This window comes from Aotus nancymaae, unplaced genomic scaffold (genome assembly GCF_030222135.1).
Source record: "Aotus nancymaae isolate 86718 unplaced genomic scaffold, 86718_ANA_hifiasm-v0.15.2.pri h1tg000014l, whole genome shotgun sequence".
NCBI lineage: Eukaryota > Metazoa > Chordata > Mammalia > Primates > Aotidae > Aotus > Aotus nancymaae.
The window spans coordinates 12814240-12834626 of NW_026988425.1; the positions used below are offsets into that span (position 1 = coordinate 12814240).

Here is a 20387-nt window from a genome sequence, read left to right on the forward strand (position 1 = left end):
GAACAAGATTATGTCCTTTTCAGGAACATGGATAGAGCTGGTGGCCATTTTCCTTAGCAAACTAACACAGGAACGGAAAACCAAATATTGCATGTTCTCATGTATTAGTGGGAACCAAATCATGAGAACACATGGACACATAGTGGGGAACAACAGCCACACAGGCCTACTGGTGAGTATAGAGTAGAAGGAGAGAGAAAGTCAGAAAAAAATAACTAACATAACTGGGTACTATATTAGATACCTGGGTTACAAAATAATCTGTACTACAAAATCCCATGAAACAAGTTTACTTCTATAACAAACCGGCACAGGGATCGCAGAACTTAAAATAAAAGTTAAAATAATAAATTTTCATAAAAATAGAAAAATAGGGTATGTACTATTTGAGTCTGGTTTCTTCTTCTCAGCCTAATAATTTTAGCTATTATCAGTATTTTCCAACAAGGCTATCTTATTTTACATACTTAGCAGTGTTTGAAAATTCCCCTTGTCCTTGTCAATATTTGATGTCATTGGTCTTTTTAATATTAGCCATTCTTGTGTCTCTGAAGACATGATAAACTTTTAAGGTTTTAATTGGCATGTATCTAATTGGTAATGATATTCAACATGTTTTTATGTACTAATTGGTTGTCTGTATATCTTCTTTTGTAAAATGTCTAAATGTTATGACAATTGTTTATTGGGAGGTTTGTCTTCTTGTTTTTGAGTTGAAAAATAGTTCTTTATTCTGGATAAAGTCACTTATGAGATATAATTATTGTTAGCATATTAACCCAAGTGTAACTTACATTTCCATTTTCTTAATTGTGAATTGCAAAATCAGCCCCAGAAATCTTGTTTGAAACTAATTTGTTATGTCTTTTCTACAGTTGTTTATGAGCCCTGCCAAAGAGGACCTTCTCCTATGTATTCTTTAATAAATTGTGTAAGTTTAGCTGTGTATCTATGTCCATAATTTATTCAAATTGATTGTTTTTTAACTTGTGAGGTCATATTTTTCCTTACCATTAAAATGTTTGCCATTTTTGGTAAAATTCTTTAAAAAGATAATTCTTTCTTTCTTGAGTTATTTTCATCTTTGTTTAAAATAAATTACTCATACTGTGTTTATTCTGTTTAATTAATCTAACACTAACCTGTTTTGATTTCTCCAGCTTTATGGTAAACTATTAGTTACCACAAGTATAAAAACTTTGTATTTTTCTAGTTTGTAGTAATATTTGCTGGATTTTGTCACATCTGTTAAAGTAATCTGTTGCTTTCCTTCTTTAGTCTATTGATATAGTAAATTACGACCCTGGTAAAATTAAGTACATTTTTATAAGAAAGTAAGAATTGACTCATTTTATGTAATAAAAATGGAGGACTATAATTCTAAATAGTAATAGAGTGAAGACGGCACAATATTTCAGAGTGAATTAAAGTATGCTGAATTATTTGTCTTGTTATTGAAGACAATATGTGACTAGAAATATTTAGATATTTATATAACTCAAGGTTAAATAAATTTAGTAAGTTTTAAAGCAGAATATTCAAAAAGTAAATTAAAAATATATCTTCAAATTACATAAGAATGAATGACAAAAAATGTTAACAATTTAACAGAAAAATTAATTAAAATTTGCAAAACTTTAAAATTCAAATTTAAAAAGCAATAAGATTTTAAGGAGATTTTGTAGTAATTTCAGTTATGTATATTATGCCTTTTATGTTTATTCAAACCTCTGGGCATTTATTTCCACTGAAAGTATTAGATTTTTATAAAATTGTCAGAGTGAAATTACTGATTTTCTGAGATAAAAAAGTGTCACAATATTTGAGCTCATTTTAATTGTCCTTTTATCTGTTGAAAAGATATTATTTTTATGTACACAGATGTCTAATTTATTGCACAAATCCTTAATTCTTAAATAATACGATTGATGTTGGCTTTCTGTATAAGTGTTAACACTCTATGTCCTTAGATGACAATGTTTAAATATATTTTGTTAGTATAAATTTTAATATTTTACTAGTTTTGAATTTCATTTGTTTCACATACACATATTTTTATATAAAGTGCAAAATGCAGATAATTTGCAAATATTCAACTAATATGATAAAAAACAAAGTAGCGTAAAAGGTATGACTGATTACCACATTTACATTAAAAAAGTTGTGTGACTTGGATGTCATGAGACCCTGAAACAGCTCTTAACTGATTTACGCTACCTCTTTAACAGTTTATCAGTAGAATAAGGAGTTAGAAATCTAAAGAAAATAAATGAATATTAAAACTGAGCAATAGAAAATAGAAAAACAATTTTATCTGAATCTTTGAATTATTGAAGAGTAAAAACATGATCTAGACAGTTTTTATATAACATGATAGTGATTATATCTAAATTCTCACATCACTTTAGCTAATGCATTAGAGAATTTAGAGACTTGAATAAATGTACTGTCTTCTTAATATCTAAACAGTTTTCGAAAGATCTTTTTAAAAGATCTCTTTTTACTTAACAAATATTTTATAGTATATTTTTAAGTGTTTTGAATCAGTTTTCTTTTTAAAAATTATTTAAAACAACATACAGTAAGTCCTGCCAGGTATAGAATGTGATGAGTTTGACATATGCATATGTTCCTCTATAAGTATATGCTCATATATGTACAAACCTGCGAAACCATTGCCACAATTGAATTAATAAAATAAAAAGTATCCTTTTGACCCTCTGTAATCTGTCTCTTCCTTACATCCGTACCATTCTCAAACAGGAATTTGCTCTCTATCACGATAGATGATGACAATTTTCTGTTTTTAGCTATTATAAACAAAGGTGCTATCAACATTAGTGTTTAAGTCTGTGAGAACTCATTTTGATATCTCATTAAATACTTAGGTGATGAACTGAATAAAGGTAAACACTTGGGCTGAACTGTGTGGCAAGAATATGGTTGATTTTTAAGTAATTGACAATAAGCTTTTCATGATAATTATACCATTTTACATTTTTACCAAAAGTATTTGAGAGTCCATTTTTAATCATATTCAGTAATAACTGTTATAATTAGTCTCTTTAAATTTTTAGCCATTCGAATGGCATGTAAAAGTGCCTCAATGTGGTTTTTATTTTCACTTTTTCCTCAAGATTTGTTGATTTCAGCCTCTTTCCATGTGTTTGTTTCCATACATATATTTGTTGAAGTGTCTATTCATATTCTTTGCACATTTTTTGTTGTTATTTTCTAATTAGTAAATAATAAAACTCTAAAACTCCTTATATATTAAACAAAATTTTGGAGGATACATATTTTACATTTTCTCAGTCTGTAATTTGCTTTTTGATTTTTAAAATGATGTCTTCTTAGAAAAACTTTTTGACATTAATGTTGATGAATTTTAATTTGATTTTTTAATTAGTAATTAATGAATTTTGAATTCTATTTAAGAAATTGCTGACAAATTCAAGGACATTAAGTATTAACTTCTAGAAATTCATATTCTTAGTTATTACAGTTATTTTGTTCCTTAAATTTATGTCGATTATGTTACTTTCTACGTAAGATTAAATAAGAATTGAATTTTTTCCTCCATATTGTTATCTAACTGATCCAGCACTATTTGTTGATAGTGTTATCCATTCTCCTTAAAATTGACTTGGTATCTTTGTCAATATTAGTGATCACGTTTGGGTCTATTGATGAACTTTTTAAAAAATTGTATTGAGATACTACCTACATGTGAGACCAGTCAATACTGACTATCAATTCTTTAGAGGTGAGCTTTCGGGGAACATTTCACCTCTCTCTGGTGTTTTTTCATCAGCCTCCAATAGTTTCATCACATGCACGCAATGATCAGTACTCAGCTGAACTCTTGAGGGGGCCTCTCTCCAGATGTTTAGGTTTTTCTGTCTAGCTCCCTTTGGGCAGCTGTCTCCACAGTACTCCACATATGGAGTTTAGCTACCTCTATCTTCCTAAATATTTAATTCTATTTTAAACACATCAGGATGGCAAGGTTCATTTTATATTTTTCTGTTGTCCCGTATTGCGCCTTGAAAACTTTCTCTACTCTATAATCTGGGACAATCATAGAATTTATCCTGTTTATTTTCTTCGTGTCAGGAATAACTGTCCAAGTCTGCCAGTTCTACAAAATTTGAAAGCTGTTGTTTCATACATTTGCTCAACTTTTAATGCATTTAAGATGGGAAGTTAAATTTGGTTCCAGTTACTTTATTCTAGTTGAAAGCCACATGTATTAGGGTTCTCCAGAAGGACAGAACTAATTGGATATGTATATATGAAAGGGAGTTTATTCAGGAAAATTGACTCACACAATCACAAGGTGAAGCCCCACAATAGGTCATCTGCAAGCTGAGGAGCAAAGAAACCTATAGTGACTCAGTCCAGAGTCCCCAAACCTCAAAAGTAGGGAAGCTGACACTGCAGCCTTCAGTCTGCGGCTGAAGGCCCAAGATCCCCTGGGAAACCACTAATCTAAGTCCAACAGCCCAAAGGTCAAAGAACCTGGAGTATGATGTCCAAGGGGAGAAGGCATCTAGCATGAGAGCAAAATGCAAGTGAAAAACCTCAGCAAGCCAGTTTATCTCACCTTCTTCACCTGCTTTGTTCCAGCCATACTGGCAGCTGATTGGATGCTGCCTACCCACAATGATGGTGGGTCTTCCTCTCCCAGTCCACTGATTCAAATGTTAATCTCCTCTGGCAACACCCTCACAGACATACCCAGGAACAATACTTTACCAGTTACCTAGGCATCTTTCAATCCAATTAAGTTGATACCTAATATTAACCATTACACTTCACTGATTTTTAAGGATCATATATTTTAAATAAAACTCTGCTCAAAGGCTCAAATGCAAACTTATTTCAGTCAAAATATTGATACATCTTTAATACCTTATTTATTAGTTATCTTTTTGACATAAAGTAATTGCTTAATACATGTTGAATACATGAATACCATAAATATATATGAATTAATGAAATGATATGTTGATTATAACAATACCAGTGTTTTTAATGAAGAGGAAAAAGGGGTAAAATTATGATAGGAGTAAGAGGCAAGAAAAAATGAGCATAATTTTGAAACAAAATGGGGAAAATGAGGGAAAATAAATAAATAAATTTAGATGTGATAGTTCACAGAGTTGTTCAAGAAGATGCCCAAATAGACGTCTGGCCCTATCCAGACACAGGTGCCAACTTGCATTCGAAATATATTACAAATTTGTATCATTACAAATCCAGTTGATAGCACTGAGAATATAATCTAAAATTATTTAAAAATAGTTTTTAGAAAAAAATGTATTCTTACAAGTTAGAGGAGAACCAAAATTATATATTTATCTGACCAAAATCATATTTACATAATTTATATAAACCAAAATTATATTTATCTGACATTTCCATATAACGAATCCAGAAGTTTCTGTCAAAAATCTTTATATTTGAATAAGAAAATATTTTTAAAGTTATCTCGATGAAATGAATTAATGAAGGCAAATTTTATAGACCTATTGCTATAATGAAGGAATGTGTTTACTGTGCAAACTGCCAGTCTTTGAGTAGTTGAAGTTGACCTAGATCTTTGTGATACTCAAAACTGGCACAATTCTTGAGTGTAGTGCTAAATTCAACGTTGCTGGTAGAGATATATCAGCTTAGTCATTTGTCACAAATTCACTCATATGTCGCTATTATTAGAAACCACTGATTCACCTAGCTGTAAGTCAAAAGGTAATTTGATACTTGATAGGTTGTGATGGGACATGAGAGAATCGATTTTCATTTTGGATAGAGGACATATCAGATATTAAACTGATAAGAACAGATACTACAATTGATCTTAGCCAAAAGGCCGAGAAGCCATCTGCACCTGCAGGTGATATGGAGGTCACAATCTCATCCTTGGAATGCAGAACAAGCCACAGATTTCATAGCTTTACAATTTCTAGATTTGATTACTATAATTCACTGAGTCCACAAACTGGAACTACTCACTCAGTGACTTCCACTTGTATGGGATGAAGTGGATCAATAATTTAAAATTGGCTATTGATGGTAACACTTCAAATATGATTTCATACACATTGCCTCTACTTTAGTGACACTCCACCATCATTTCTAAAGGTCAAGTACAGAACCTGTAATAATAGAGTTGAAATACTCTATGAACCTTTAAATAAAATAGAACGAGGGAGCAAAGCTTTCCTTTAATCACATACTTTACTGCATATAAGATAGTGGTATATATGCATATAGAAGTAGGCACAAATGTTTAGCTCATTTCTTAATTAGAATGATTCTGTTAATTTGCCCTTATTTCTTCCATATTAAGATTTTAAAACTGAATAATAACATGACAAACAATACTGATAAGAAAATGCCATTGCAAAGTTGTAGGTGATTGACTTCAAAATCAAACTTAAGAATCTTGTCAAGAGAATGGGTATGTGCAATTTTCATTATTCTGGCCACAGATCAGTTCTTTGAAATCACAGCATTTTAAAAATGTTCCTTTTTCTATTAGAGTTATATCATAGCAAGGTAATTTTTATTTGTCCACTTTATGCCATTTTATATTATAGAATGTGTTATATAATATTTATTACAATAAATTTATCTTAAGTAAACAAAAAAACCCCTTTAGATATGAATTAGAACTGGAAAATATTTTTGTTCTTCCACAAAGACAAGTAAAATTTTAGATAGAAGTCACATTCAAATGGTAATGCTTTTCCTGAAAACCATGAGTCAACTATCGTTGCTATCATTGTAATTAAAACACTTCTTTTTCTATTAAAGAATGTTAAAATATTAGAGAAAGTCATTACCATTACTAGGTATATATCCAAAAGAAAACAAATGGTTCTACCAAAAGACTTATGCACTCATATGTTAATTGCAGCACTGAATACCAAAGACATGGAATCAACCTAGGTGCTCATCAGTCATGGATTAGATAAAGCCAATGTGGCACATATATATCATGGAATACTACACAGTCATAAGAAGTGAAATCATGGCCTTTGAAGCAACATGGATGTAACTGGAGGTCATTATCCTATGTGAATTAACACAGGAACAGAAAGTGAAATACCTCATGTTCTCACTTATAAGTGGGAGCTAAGTATTGAGTACACATGGACATAAAGATGGCAACAGTAGGCACTGGAGGAGGGAGAACAGAGGAGGGAGGCAAGGATTAAAAAACAATCGTTGGATACAAAGCTCACTACATGTCGATGGAATCATTTGTACTACACACATCAAAATCACTCAATACAACAATGCAACAAACCTGCATATGTACTCCCAAACTAAAATAAAAGTTGAAATCATAAAATGTGAATGAATAAATACAGTTTTTCTGTTAGGTTTAAAATAACTAAAATGCAAGGAAAAGAACATGGAAGGGAAGAAAATGGAAGTCGTATTCATTGTCTTTAGATATCTCTCCTCTTTTGCTTATTGTTCTACAGATCTTCTTCAAAATAACAGAGATTATTTGGTGATGACTCAGGCAGGCCTATAATGAGGCTTTTTGAGGGATAGGAAATATGTTAGAATGGACAAGATACGGGTTGGACAAAGAGGGCTTGAGATAGACGTGCTTCCAGGAGTTAGATATTTCTTTCTGAAATGAGAGTAGAGAATTTGACCATTAATATTAGAGTTCACCCATATCTATGGGTAAGCAAAAAGAAGTAAATTTGTAGATATTTATTGTCAGGCTGAGTAACTTCAGGGTTGTTCTACGTGATAGTCAGGTTGATGGAAAAAGGGTCAACTCCTGGGAGATGGAGTGCTACAGGGCCAGGGTGTCATGACCAAAAACAGAAAAAAAAAAAAAATTGTAAAGACTGGATCGATATAGTGGTCATTAATAAAATGTTTCAACTTGAGGGAAAAGCAAATGTACAGCCTAGAAACTAATTCTGAAAATTTTCTGACTCGTTAAGTATGAGGCTAAGAATCATCTTCATACCTTAATTAGAACTGGCTCAGTTATCTGGGGGAACTCTTCCTGTAGGATAAATTACTTTAGAGCCTAATGTTTAGAAAACTTAAGAAGACTGGGATGAAAAACTTTTAGTATTAATTTTTAATAGGGAATTCTAATGAAATTATACTCCATCATATTATCGTCTCTAAATTTGCCTTTGAAATCTATCTAGAGATGAAAATAAAGAGAAAAAAGAGGGAAAGATTAAACAGTGTTATTTATGGAAAATGCTTGACATGGAGGAGATTAATCTAGGACATTTGAATGGCCCTTTTATCTTATCAACAAATACATGAGGTGAGGCCAACAATTCCCTTCTTGCTCTGATAAAACTGAGGCTCAGTAAATTTAAGTAACTTGACTATATCACATTTACAGGAATGTCATATTCACCATATGAACCAAGGTTTGTCTGACAAGCTCTGTCTGAGGAGAAAATTCATGAGCTTTCAGACACATTAACACTTCTGACATGCCGTTTCTCAAAGTACGCTTTTTTCCAACACTACTGATCCATGCTAGATTGACTTTTAAAAATGTGTGTGAGTTGCATTTTATCACATGAAAATGCATTCCAATTTTCTGCAAACCATGAGCAGTAGAATTAAGTAATGACAAAAAAACTTTTTAAGAGCTAAGGGGACTGCTCAGTGTTAATAAATATATGACTTCTTCATTTTATTGTGGCTGGAGACACAACTTTCAGATGCATCATTGAATTACATTCTCCAAATTACAGAAAGAGATCATTTATGTTGTATATCAACTAATTTTAATAGCTAAAATATATTTAATATGTGTCAGTATCATAGACATATATGTATCAATTATTACTAGTTATTTTTAATATTATTTACTGAGATTTTATTAGAAAAGCATATGATGGCTAATTTAGACATTTCGAAAAGTTTTATAAAAAAATAATAAAAATAGCATAATTTTGCTACCTAAACCAGTAGTCAGAAGGCTATAGTCTCCTTGGCAAACCCAGCTGTAGCCTGTTTGTGTTAATAAATTTTATTGGAACACAGATATGCCTGTTTATTTTTGTTCTGTGTATACCTATTTTCATGCTACTGTGGTAGAATTGGATATCGACTACACCAGCTGGCCTGCAAAACCTAAAATATTGGTTGGCTTGTCCTTTATAGAAAGAATGCCTATTCCTGACCCAGAGGATAACACTTTTTACATCTGACTCTAATATTTTGCTATTACCCTGAGCATTGCATATGTTTCCAGTTAACTGGAAGATAATTATGGAAGATAGCTATAAAATGAGAAAATCTGTAATCGTTGTCCAACATCCTAGTTATTAACATATTTGTGAGAAGATGTAGATAATAGGAGAATTTTCTGTTTAACCTGTAGTTTCATTCATTTATCTAATACCTATTGTTTGTGTAAACAGTACCAAGGTCTGTGCTAGGTGCTGGGACTACTATAACTCAGTTTTGAAAGTTTTTAATTTAATATACTTATTAGACATCCAAGTGAAATTATACAGTGTATAATTAGGTAAATGAGTTTTTTTATTTTTTTTGAGGCAGTTTCGCTGTTGTTACCGAGACTGGAGTGCAATGGCGCTATCTCGGCTCACCACAACCTCCGCCTCCTGGGTTCAAGCAATTCTTCTGCCTCAGCCTCCCGAGTAGCTGGGATTACAGGCATGCACCACCATGCCCAGCTAAGTTTTGTATTTTTAGTAGAGATGGGGTTTCACCTTGTTGACCAGGATGGTCTCAATCTCTTGACCTCATGATTCACCCGCCTCGGCCTCCCAAAGTGCTGGGATTATAGGCGTGAGCCACCGCGCCCAGCCCGGTAAATGAGTTTTGAATTTAAATGAGAGGTTGTAGAAGAGTATTTTTATTATATTATCTGCTGTTCCTTCCATTGGTGAGAGAGAGATTTCCCCTCTATGGTTATATGGATGGCCAACTAGCAATAGTCAACATGGGGAAGATGAAATAGACAGCAGTGTATCAGACACCTAAACTCATCTTTGAGGAGGAGATCCAGGTAGGAAGGAGATCTACTTCGGGCCAATAATAGAAGGAAACCCAGGAATTATTCCCATAAAATTAATGATAACCTATGCCATCTTTATCTTCCTTGATATGAATAATAAATCCATAATCACTCCACTTTTGACAGTCAAGTAGTTAAAAAATCTACACACTGAGTACGCGTGACCAAGAAGATACATAGAGAAACAAAGTTGAAATTGATCATGCTGAGAATCTCAATGTATTCCCTAAGTTTTGCTTGAGACACAGCATTTCAATGAAGGCAGGGATAGGGTTCCATTATTGGTTAAGCCCATTTTTAATTTGATTTTCTGTTACTTACAGATTTAAGAGTTATTGAGAAGCTGCACTCTTCTACTTCCAAACTTTAACTTCTTCACAGAAGGCAATTTCAGAATTGAGACAAGCAAATATTTGTTACATATTTTAAGGAACAATAAGTACTGAGGTTGCAGACACGTTCTATGGACCTTTGTCAACAGGAGATAGCTGATCACAAATGTGCAGAGAGGTAGAAAAATGATACAATGTCTGACCATCCTACCCTCTGAGTCAGCAAATTGTCTTCCTAGTACGTTTCTACTCTGGTCCTTGTTTAATAAAACCTCTTGCTCCTTACAGCTCCCTGCAGTAATATTTATTATTTAAAGTACTTGTCTTCACCTTAACAAGTCTTGGTTTCTGCTTTGAAATAATCTCTTAAATATTCATATGGATAGGATTGTACATGTTTTTCAGCTGTCAATATTTATTATTTGCTATACACTTAAAATAAAAATTTTTTATGTGTTTTCTACAGGTAATTTTTTTTAGACATTCCTGCCTAAAAACCCTAAACTATTTGGAATCTGGTTTTATAAATAATGTGAGATTGAGATATGGCATATTTTTTCTTCTAAGCTCATAACTTAGAGTTCAAATTTCCTTTTCTGGCTGATTTGAAAATGGTACATTTTTAATATGGTAAAAACCTAAACATCATATGTATTTATTCCAAATTTTATATTGTTATATTTATCTACTCATTGTCCCTTATGAGAAAATGTCACCTCTAACTACTATAGGTTTTTACCACATGTGGGATACAGTATAATTAAACACATTTAAAAATATTTTATAAATTCTCACTTTCTTTTTTCTCATGAAATTTAAAATTGATTTGCCAATTTACTTTCAGTTGCATTAAGTGCATACATAATTTTGTCCTGTCTCATATGGTTTGCATCACTGCTTATCCTATTTTAAAAGTGTAAAACTTTTATTGTTTTCTTAATATGGACTTTGTAATTTCTTACAAAGTTTATTTCTACATAATTTAAAGTTTTATAACTTCTGTGACTGGGATTTAATTTTCATTATATTTCCTAATTGGTAATTTCTGTTACATAGTCAAGCTATTGATTTTTGCTTATCTATTTAAAGAATGCCTTATTAAAATCCAGGTATTCTAATGACTCTCTTAAGGTTTTGAAAGTAGATAAATAAAGTAGATAAATCTTATATAATACAATGCTTTTGTTCTAATACATATAATTCAAGTAAAAGCTTGAAAAAATGATTTTAAAGAGCAGCCATGAATATGACTATTTATATCTAACTATATTTGTGCATACGTCTTAAATATTGATATTCATCTTGACTTTCATATTTCTAAATGCATTCAATAAATATACTTTTGATTCATTTATCTAAACTTCTTTTTTTAGTTTTACTATATACATCACATTTGGCAAAATAATGTGATTCTTTTTTTCATTTTAAGAATTTACATGATAAAATATTAAAATGGTTTCTAGTAGTGAAACCTCCTGGTGTTACTGAAATCTACCAATCCCATTCCTGGCTCATCACTTCTTTTGGGTAGTGATGGTCTCGACTTGTTAATATTTTGTTAACCTTTTTTGTAATCAAAATGTGTTGATTAATTTTACACACTATTTGTCCTTTTCCTTTCAATTTTGTCTGATAATGGCAACAGAATTCTGTACAATGCAAACTGTAGAACACATTTGATAATACTATGGGCTTTGTATTTACACATTTCAGTATTTGAATCCCAGTCGTGTCTTTTTCTAGCTTGATTGTCTTAGGTAATGTATTTTATTCGATTTTTTTCTGTTTCTTCCTATTATAAATAGGGAACCCCATAGTCTTGGTGATGATTAAGTGAGGTCAGAGAAAAGGCAAGCAAACCAGCTATCCTAAAGGCTGGAACTTCAACGTTAGTCAATAAATATCAATCGTGAGATAATGGTACAAATCCTGTTTCTTGTCGTTTCTTATGTTTAGATGGTATTTCTAAGTAGATAGATTGTTAATCAAAATCCTCATACTTTTTCTAGGAAATTTTGAGGGATCCTCTTTTCCAAATGTAGACCAAAAAAGAAAGCCACAATATTTCAGGCACCCACCAGCTTGCTAGAAAGAAGTCATCACAATTGGTATAGTCGCTTTCTCTATTGAAAAGCTTATTTCCCTGATCTACAGCTTCTGTTGATTAGCATGAGTAGTGCCTCTATCCATTATTTGTCATGATGTTATTTACCATATCAAGCAACATGAGACATTTAACTTTCCCAACCCGACTTTGTTGCCATGGCTGGCCCTACTTTTTATTATTATTTATTATATACATTTAAGGTATACAACATGATGTTTTTATATATATATGTGTGTGTATATATATGTTTTATATATATATATGTGTGTATATGTATATATACACATAGTGAAATGATTACTACAGTCAAAGAAATTAACATTCCATCATCTCACAGTTACCATTTTGTATGCGTGATAAAAATATCTAAAATATATTATTTGATTGAATTTCCAGTATATAATCTAACATTACATAGCATTACAATATTATTATATAACAGGCATATGCCCACTCTGAAGTCTAGATGTGCTTCCTAGAGATGCTTCAGGGAATGTAATAATCACCAATTCTGAAGCAATTCTTGCATTCTGAGAGAACTGATTTGCTGGTAAATCTTCCATTGCCTTCCTTTATATTCAGAAAATCACATTAGTTGACCTGCCTTCAATTTTACAGATATATAATAACTGTACATGGTTATGAATACACGATTTTTAATACATGTAATGTGTAATGATTAAATCAGATTCTTTAAAGTATCCATCACCTCAGACATTTATCATTTCTTTGTGTTGGGAATATTTCAAATTTTGTTTTGAAATATGCAATAAATTGTTAACTATAGTCACCCTGCTGTCCTATCAAACACAGGAAGGTATTACTTCTATCTAACTGTATTTTTGACCCATTAACCAGGCTTTTTTCATTACTCCCCAATCCTGTATTCTGTTAACCCATCTTACTACTCTTTATTACCATGAAATCAATTTCCTTAGTTCCCAAATATGAATAGGAACATGTGATATTTGTCTTTGTGTGCCTGGTTTATATCACTTAGTATGATGATCTCCAGTTTATCCATGTCTCTGCAAATGACAGGATTTTGTTCTTTTTTTATGACATGCCTTCAGTTTTTATTTCATTTTCAATATTTATGAGATATCTTCTTTAATGACTATCCTCATTTTCTTTTTAAAAGTACTGTTGTAAATTATTTTCTCTTATATATTCCATGTGTGATTTTAACAGGGAACAGATTGGTGGATAATTAATACATTTTCCATCCTCATCTTACTGAGAGTCATCTTTATCTTTGAACCAACAAATACTCCGTCGTATTTTATTATTACAATTACTAGGTCATGATGTGATTCCTCAGAGTCAGCAATAAAGGAAACTAAGTAACACCTGAGATTTCAGCATCTGCTCTACCCAATTTAATTTCTCCTTCCTAACAATTTAGGGAGAAGTCTATTATATTTTAGAATAGTTAGAGAACAGCTGCTGTAAAAAGAAATCTGCCTATCAAAGTTATATCCTGATGTTAAATTAGCCTGTTACCTGACTGTTGTGTTCTGGTCCTGAAAAACTATAAAGACTACACCAGTGACTCTATTTGAAGGAGCACACATGTGCATATTATACCCCAACATAATAATTAGTAGAGGAAGAGATAACACAAAATGAATGCTCTATAAATATATCTAAAGGCATTTATGGAATGGTGAGTAGAAACATAAATTAGCAAAATATATTTATAATATAAATATTTCTAAATATGTAAGGCACAAAATCAGCCATAGAATCACAGCATTGTAGTAATGTGCAGAGGAGGCATGAAGAAAATAAAGCTGATGGAGTTTTTGATATGTGTGTGTGTGTGTATATATATATGTAAATATACTATATATATGTATATTTAAGAATTTTCAGGAAATATGTAGTTATTGGTACCCACACAGGTAGGTAGCCTGAGCTACCTACCAAATGTTTAACATTAATGTTAAAGAAGTTATAGAGTATCTATGTGTTTCATGTATGTGTTTGTAATAAAATGTCTATAACATGTTTTACCATAATATGGTACATATTTAAATTAACTAATAAATTGTGCTCAGAGTTAATTAAGTGTACTAAATTGTGCTCAGAGTTCATCCAATATCAACAGAAGTTCTGCAGTAGAGGCCTACAGACTCTTACTTAGCTCCACGGCATGTTTAGTGTATGGGATTCCCTTAGAAGGATTTTCCTTTAATGAAAATGAATATTGATTATTTTGGAATGACCTATTTGCAAATACTCCTTTGCTGATTAAACTGAAATATTGGAGAGAGATCCAAGATGGCTGACCACTAGCAGCTCGGGATAGTAGCTCCTAGTGAAAGTGCAGAGAACGAGAGGACGCCACACTTTCAGACGAATTTTTGTTGCTCAAGGACCAGGAGATTCCCAGCGGAGGAGCCCCACGGGTCACTAGTGTGACTCTTGTGGCCGGTGCGGCGGTTTTGCTGGCGCCTCAGCAGGGCAGTTCTTGGTGCAGAGTGAGCGGGACTGGGTCCCCTTTTGGCCGATTCCCGGGCAGAAAAGCACCATCAATCTGAACACTGCTGTTTTGGCAGGTGCAGTGGATTGCTCAGATTTCGGCGCTGGGAATCAACAAGTTTGACGTCCACTCAGAAACCTAATTTGAAAGTCGGAAATCACAAAGACGACAGGGGGATAAATTTACAAAGATGGGAAGAAACCAGCGTAAAAAGGCTGAGAATACCCAAAATCAGAATGCCTCTCCCTCTACAGAGGATCACAGTTCCTCATCAGCAATGGAACAAGCCCTGATGGAGAACGAGTGTGATACATTAACAGAAGTAGACTTCAGAAGGTGGATGATAAGAAACTTCTGTGAATTAAAAGAACTTGTTCTAACCCAATGCAAAGAAACTAAGAACTTTGAAAAAAGGTTTGACAAAATGCTAACGAGAATAGACAATTTGGAGAGGAATATACGTGAATTAATGGAGCTGAAAAACACAACACGAGAACTTCGCGAAGAATGCACAAGTTTTAACAGTCGAATTGATCAAGCAGAAAAAAGGATATCAGAGTTCGAAGACCAACTTAACGAAATAAAACAAGAAGTCAAGATTAGAGAAAAAAGGATAAAAAGGAATGAGCAAAGTCTCCAAGAAATATGGAACTGGGACTATGTGAAAAGACCTAATCTACGTTTGATAGGTGTACCTGAATGTGACGAAGAGAATGAATCCAAGTTGGAAAATACTCTTCAGGAGATTATTCAGGAAAACTTTCCCAACCTAGTAAGACAGGACAATATTCAACTCCAGGTAATACAGAGAACACCACAAAGATATTCCTCAAGAAGACCAACCCCAAGGCACATAATCGTCAGATTCACTAGGGTTGAAATGAAGGAGAAAATACTAAGAGCAGCTAGAGAGAAAGGTCAGGTTACCCACAAAGGGAAGCCTATCAGACTTACAGCAGATCTCTCAGCAGAAACCCTACAAGACAGAAAAGAGTGGGGGCCAATATTCAACATCCTTAAGGAAAAGAACTTTCAACCCAGAATTTCATATCCAGCCAAAATGAGCTTCAAAAGTGAAGGAAAAATAAAATCTTTTGCAAACAAGCAAGTACTTAGAGATTTTACCATCACCAGGCCTGCTTTGCAGAAGCTTCTGAAAGAAGCACTATACATATAAACAAACAACCAGTATCAGCCTTTCCAAAAATATATCCAGCTAGCATGAAATGGCAGCATTAAACTCATATATATTATTAACTGGATAAAAAGCCAAAACCCATCGGTAGGCTGTATCCAGACCCATCTCACATGCAACGATACACAAAGACTCAAAGGGACAGAGGAAGATTTACCAACCAAATGGAGAGCAAACATAAATAAATAAATAAAAAGCAGGAGTTGCAATTCTCACCCTGATAAAATAGACCTTAAAGCAACAAAGATCAAAAGAGGCAAAAAAGGACATCACATAATGGTAAAAGGATCAATGCAACAAGAGCTAACGATCCTATATATACACACACCCAATACAGGAGCACCCAGATACATAAGACAAGTTCTTAACGACTTATAAAGAGACTTAGCCTCCCACACAATAATAGTGGGAGACTGTAACATCACATTGTCAATATTAGACTGATCAATGAGATAGAAAATTAACAAGGATATCCAAGACTTGAATTCAGACTCAGAACAAGTAAACTTAATAAACATTTATAGAACTCTCCACTTCAAATACACAAAACATACATTCTTAACGTACCATATCACACCTATTCCAAAAGTGACTACAGAATTGCAAGTAAATCACTCCTCAATAATAAAAAAAAAAAACTGAAATATTTTCTCTAACATTTGGCAAATCCATCAGTTTTCTTTTTTATTGTTATGTAAGTTCAATACCAAAATCTTTTTAGAGTTAGTTACACAAATTTGATTTAATACACATCATGTATAAACTTTCATTGGTTGTTCATTTATGTGCTTATTACTTATTCTACCTGTTGTTTTCATTTTTACAAAGTAGTTTATCCCATTCATGGATTTTCTGTTTTGTACTAAAGCTCTAAGTAGCAGCTTGTTAGGGAGAGTGTGGAGTAAAAACTTCCTTCAGCCGATGCCCTCCCAGTTACCTGGGCAGTTTTATTTTGGAGACATTCTCCAATTCAGAAGCCCTATGAAAATTGTCTGTTATTTTCATAATCTGTGCAAATAACTACTCTTCTAATTGATGATTTTCATACATAAAAAATCCAGTATGGATTTCATGTATTAAAATCCATATATTTTTTATGTATGAATCACCAATTAGAAGAGTAGTTATTTGCACAGATTATGTGATTGCTAAGAAATGAATTACTGAAAATTGTTAACCAAATTTGGGGACAAATTCAGAAAAGAAAAACATCAAAAGCAAAAAATCACAAGGGAAAAAAATCTGATACTTCATATTCATGAATATCACAAGAGAAAAATAATACTTCAAGGTTTTGTATAAGGACCATTTTCCAAGGAAAACAGTCAAAGTATTTATTCCCAAAACTTGATCTCTCTTTTCTCCTATACCTAGAATCATAGAACAGGATACCTTGCCTATATATTCTAAACTTCATTCCATACAAATTGTGTAACACGTTTTATCATACTGACTTTTTTCAATGTTAAATACCTGCCAAGATGCTTGTCACTTCCGGATATTTTCATTCAATTCAAAAACCATATTCCTGGTCTTTCACATACCTGGCTTCTCTCATGAGTCAAGATTCAGAGCTATGTCCACTTCCCAGAAAGGCCTTTCCCAAATACATTACATGTCTTAATATACTCCATGACAGCTAATATTTATTTTGTGTAAATGAATTTCTTTAAGAAAAGAAAAAATACAAAGGATGGATCTGAATAAAGATTTTGAAAAATGGTTGAAAATTTTCCAAAGTTTGCCAAAGACATAAAACAATACATTCAATAAATTCAGATTGACACCTGGCATGGTTAATTCTGAGTGTCAACTTGATTGACTGAAGGATGCAAACTATTGTTCCTGGGTGTGTCTGTAAGGGTGTTGCCAAAGGAGATTAACATTCAAGTCAGTGGACTGCGAGAGGCTGACTCATCCTCAATGTGGGTTGGCATCATCTAATCAGCCAAGAGCGTGACCAGAATAAAGCATGCAGGAAAAAGTGAAATAAGACTTGCTCAGTCTTCCAGCCTTCATCTTTCTCCCATGATAGATATTCCTGCCCTCAAACATCAGACTCCAAGTTCACCAACTTTTGAACAAGATGTTTGAGGGCAGAACATACACCAGTGATTTGCCAGAGGCTCTTGGACCTTCTGCCACAGACTGAAGGCTGCAGTGTCAGCTTCTCTACTTTTGTGGTTTTGGGACTCAGACTGGCTTCCTTGCTCCTCAGCTTGAAGACTGCCTATTGTGGAACTTCACCTTGTGATCATGTGAGTCAATTCTCCTAATAAACTCCCCTTAATATATACATCTACCCTATTAGTTATGTCCTTTTATAGAACTCTGACTAATACAACACCTCAAATTTCAATGAAGGAAATAAAATACAAAAAGAATAATTCCAAAACAATCTATGCCAAGTCATACCACACTCAAACTTCCGAAATCTAAAGACAACGGAAAAAGTCTTGGCACATCAGTGTGATGTGAATGATGAAAACCTTCAAAGATGTCCACATTCTAATCCTTAGAACCTGTGAATATTTTACCTTATGTAGTAAACGTTTCTTTGCAGATGTAATTGCATTAAGAATACTGACTGGAGAATTTCACACTGTATTATCTGGCTGTGCCCAATATAATAATAAATATCTATACAAGAGAGAAGCAGGAATGTCAGAGTCATGAATGGAAGTATAATGAAAGCAGATGTGGGAGCAATGCCAATTTTGGAAAGGGCTCAAGTGCCAAGGAACATGGGTAGTTTCTGGGAAGCTAGAAAGGACAAATACACAGATTTTCCCCAATATATCCTTTAGAAGAAATAAAGATTTTGTAAACTACTTAGAATTGCTGACCTCCAATATTGTAAAATACACTTTTGTATTGTTCTTTGTTATGGAATTTATTGTAATTTTTTTATGGCAGCAATTGAAAACTAATGTAAGGAGAGGAAAGAAGAATACTGCAATATGGGTAAAGGCAAGACTCTCCTTCTCTTCTTGAGCTTTCTAAAGTATGTTTGACTATGGAAGCCAAAATTATAGCCCTGTCTTATACAATATAATACACATAGTAATATTCTAGATAAATAAAAATAAATGCTAAAAATGGTTTAAGAAACCCACAGAAAGGAAAAAACAAAAAAGAAAAACCACTAAATACACTGAAGAAAATACAGAAGCAAAAATCCGAAAAAAATATTGCAGATTGATGTCTTATAATATCAGTGAATATATTAAATATAAATGGTCTAGACATACAAATTAAAAGACAGAAATGGACATAGTGGATTACATAATAATGATCAATATATGTCTTTTTTATCAGACGCTCATTTAAACAAATCAATACTTTATATATAAAAAAAACCCAAATGTATATAGTTTCACTGAATAATTCTACAAAGATTAAAAAAAAAATTCTACACAATTTCTTACAGAAAGCAAAAACATTTCTAACTCATTTTATAAGATTAGTGTTATCCTGATATTAAAACCAGGCAATGGCAGCACAAGGAAGAAAACTATATATCAATATTCCACATGAAAACAGATGCAGATATCTTTGACAAAATAGTATCAGAAAAAAATTCAGAAATATATTAAAAATGGAGCACTATGACCAAAAGGGACTTATTTCTACAGGAGCAAAGCTATATCAATATTTTTTAAAAGACAATTTAATTTATGATTTTAACAGGGTTAAGATGAAATATTACACAACCATAGCATTAAGTGTAGAATAAGTAATTGACAATATTACATCATTTATGAAAAAATTTCTAGAAAAACAGAAATAAAGAACACCTTTCTCAAATTGATAAATAGTATTTACAAAAACATCCTACAGATAGCTTTATATTCAGTGGTAAAGGACTTAATGGGTGAAACACTGAATGCATTTTCCCTGAGACTGAAAACAAGACAACAGGGTCGTTTCTCAATATTATCAATCAATTCAAATGTAGGAGCTCTAAATAGTTCAAAATGGCCAAAAAAAGTGCATAAAGAGCATACATACTGCAATTGAAGATATAAAAATGTTTCATTTACCAATGACATCATCGTCTCCATGGAAACTCTCAATTAATACACAGAAACCTAGAACTAATTAGGTCATCAAGGTCACAAGATACAAGCAGTATACAAAATAAACATCCAAAAATAATTTTTATTTCTATATGCTAGAAATAATCACAGACACTAAAATTAAAAATTTTACAC

At 32.5% G+C, this 20387-nt stretch overlaps 1 pseudogene; it reads right to left on the reverse strand.

Annotated features, from left to right (window-relative positions):
• Nucleotides 1-5769: 5769 nt before the first annotated feature.
• LOC135275075 (U2 spliceosomal RNA) lies at nucleotides 5770-5887 on the reverse strand (annotated as a pseudogene).
• Nucleotides 5888-20387: the final 14500 nt, after the last annotated feature.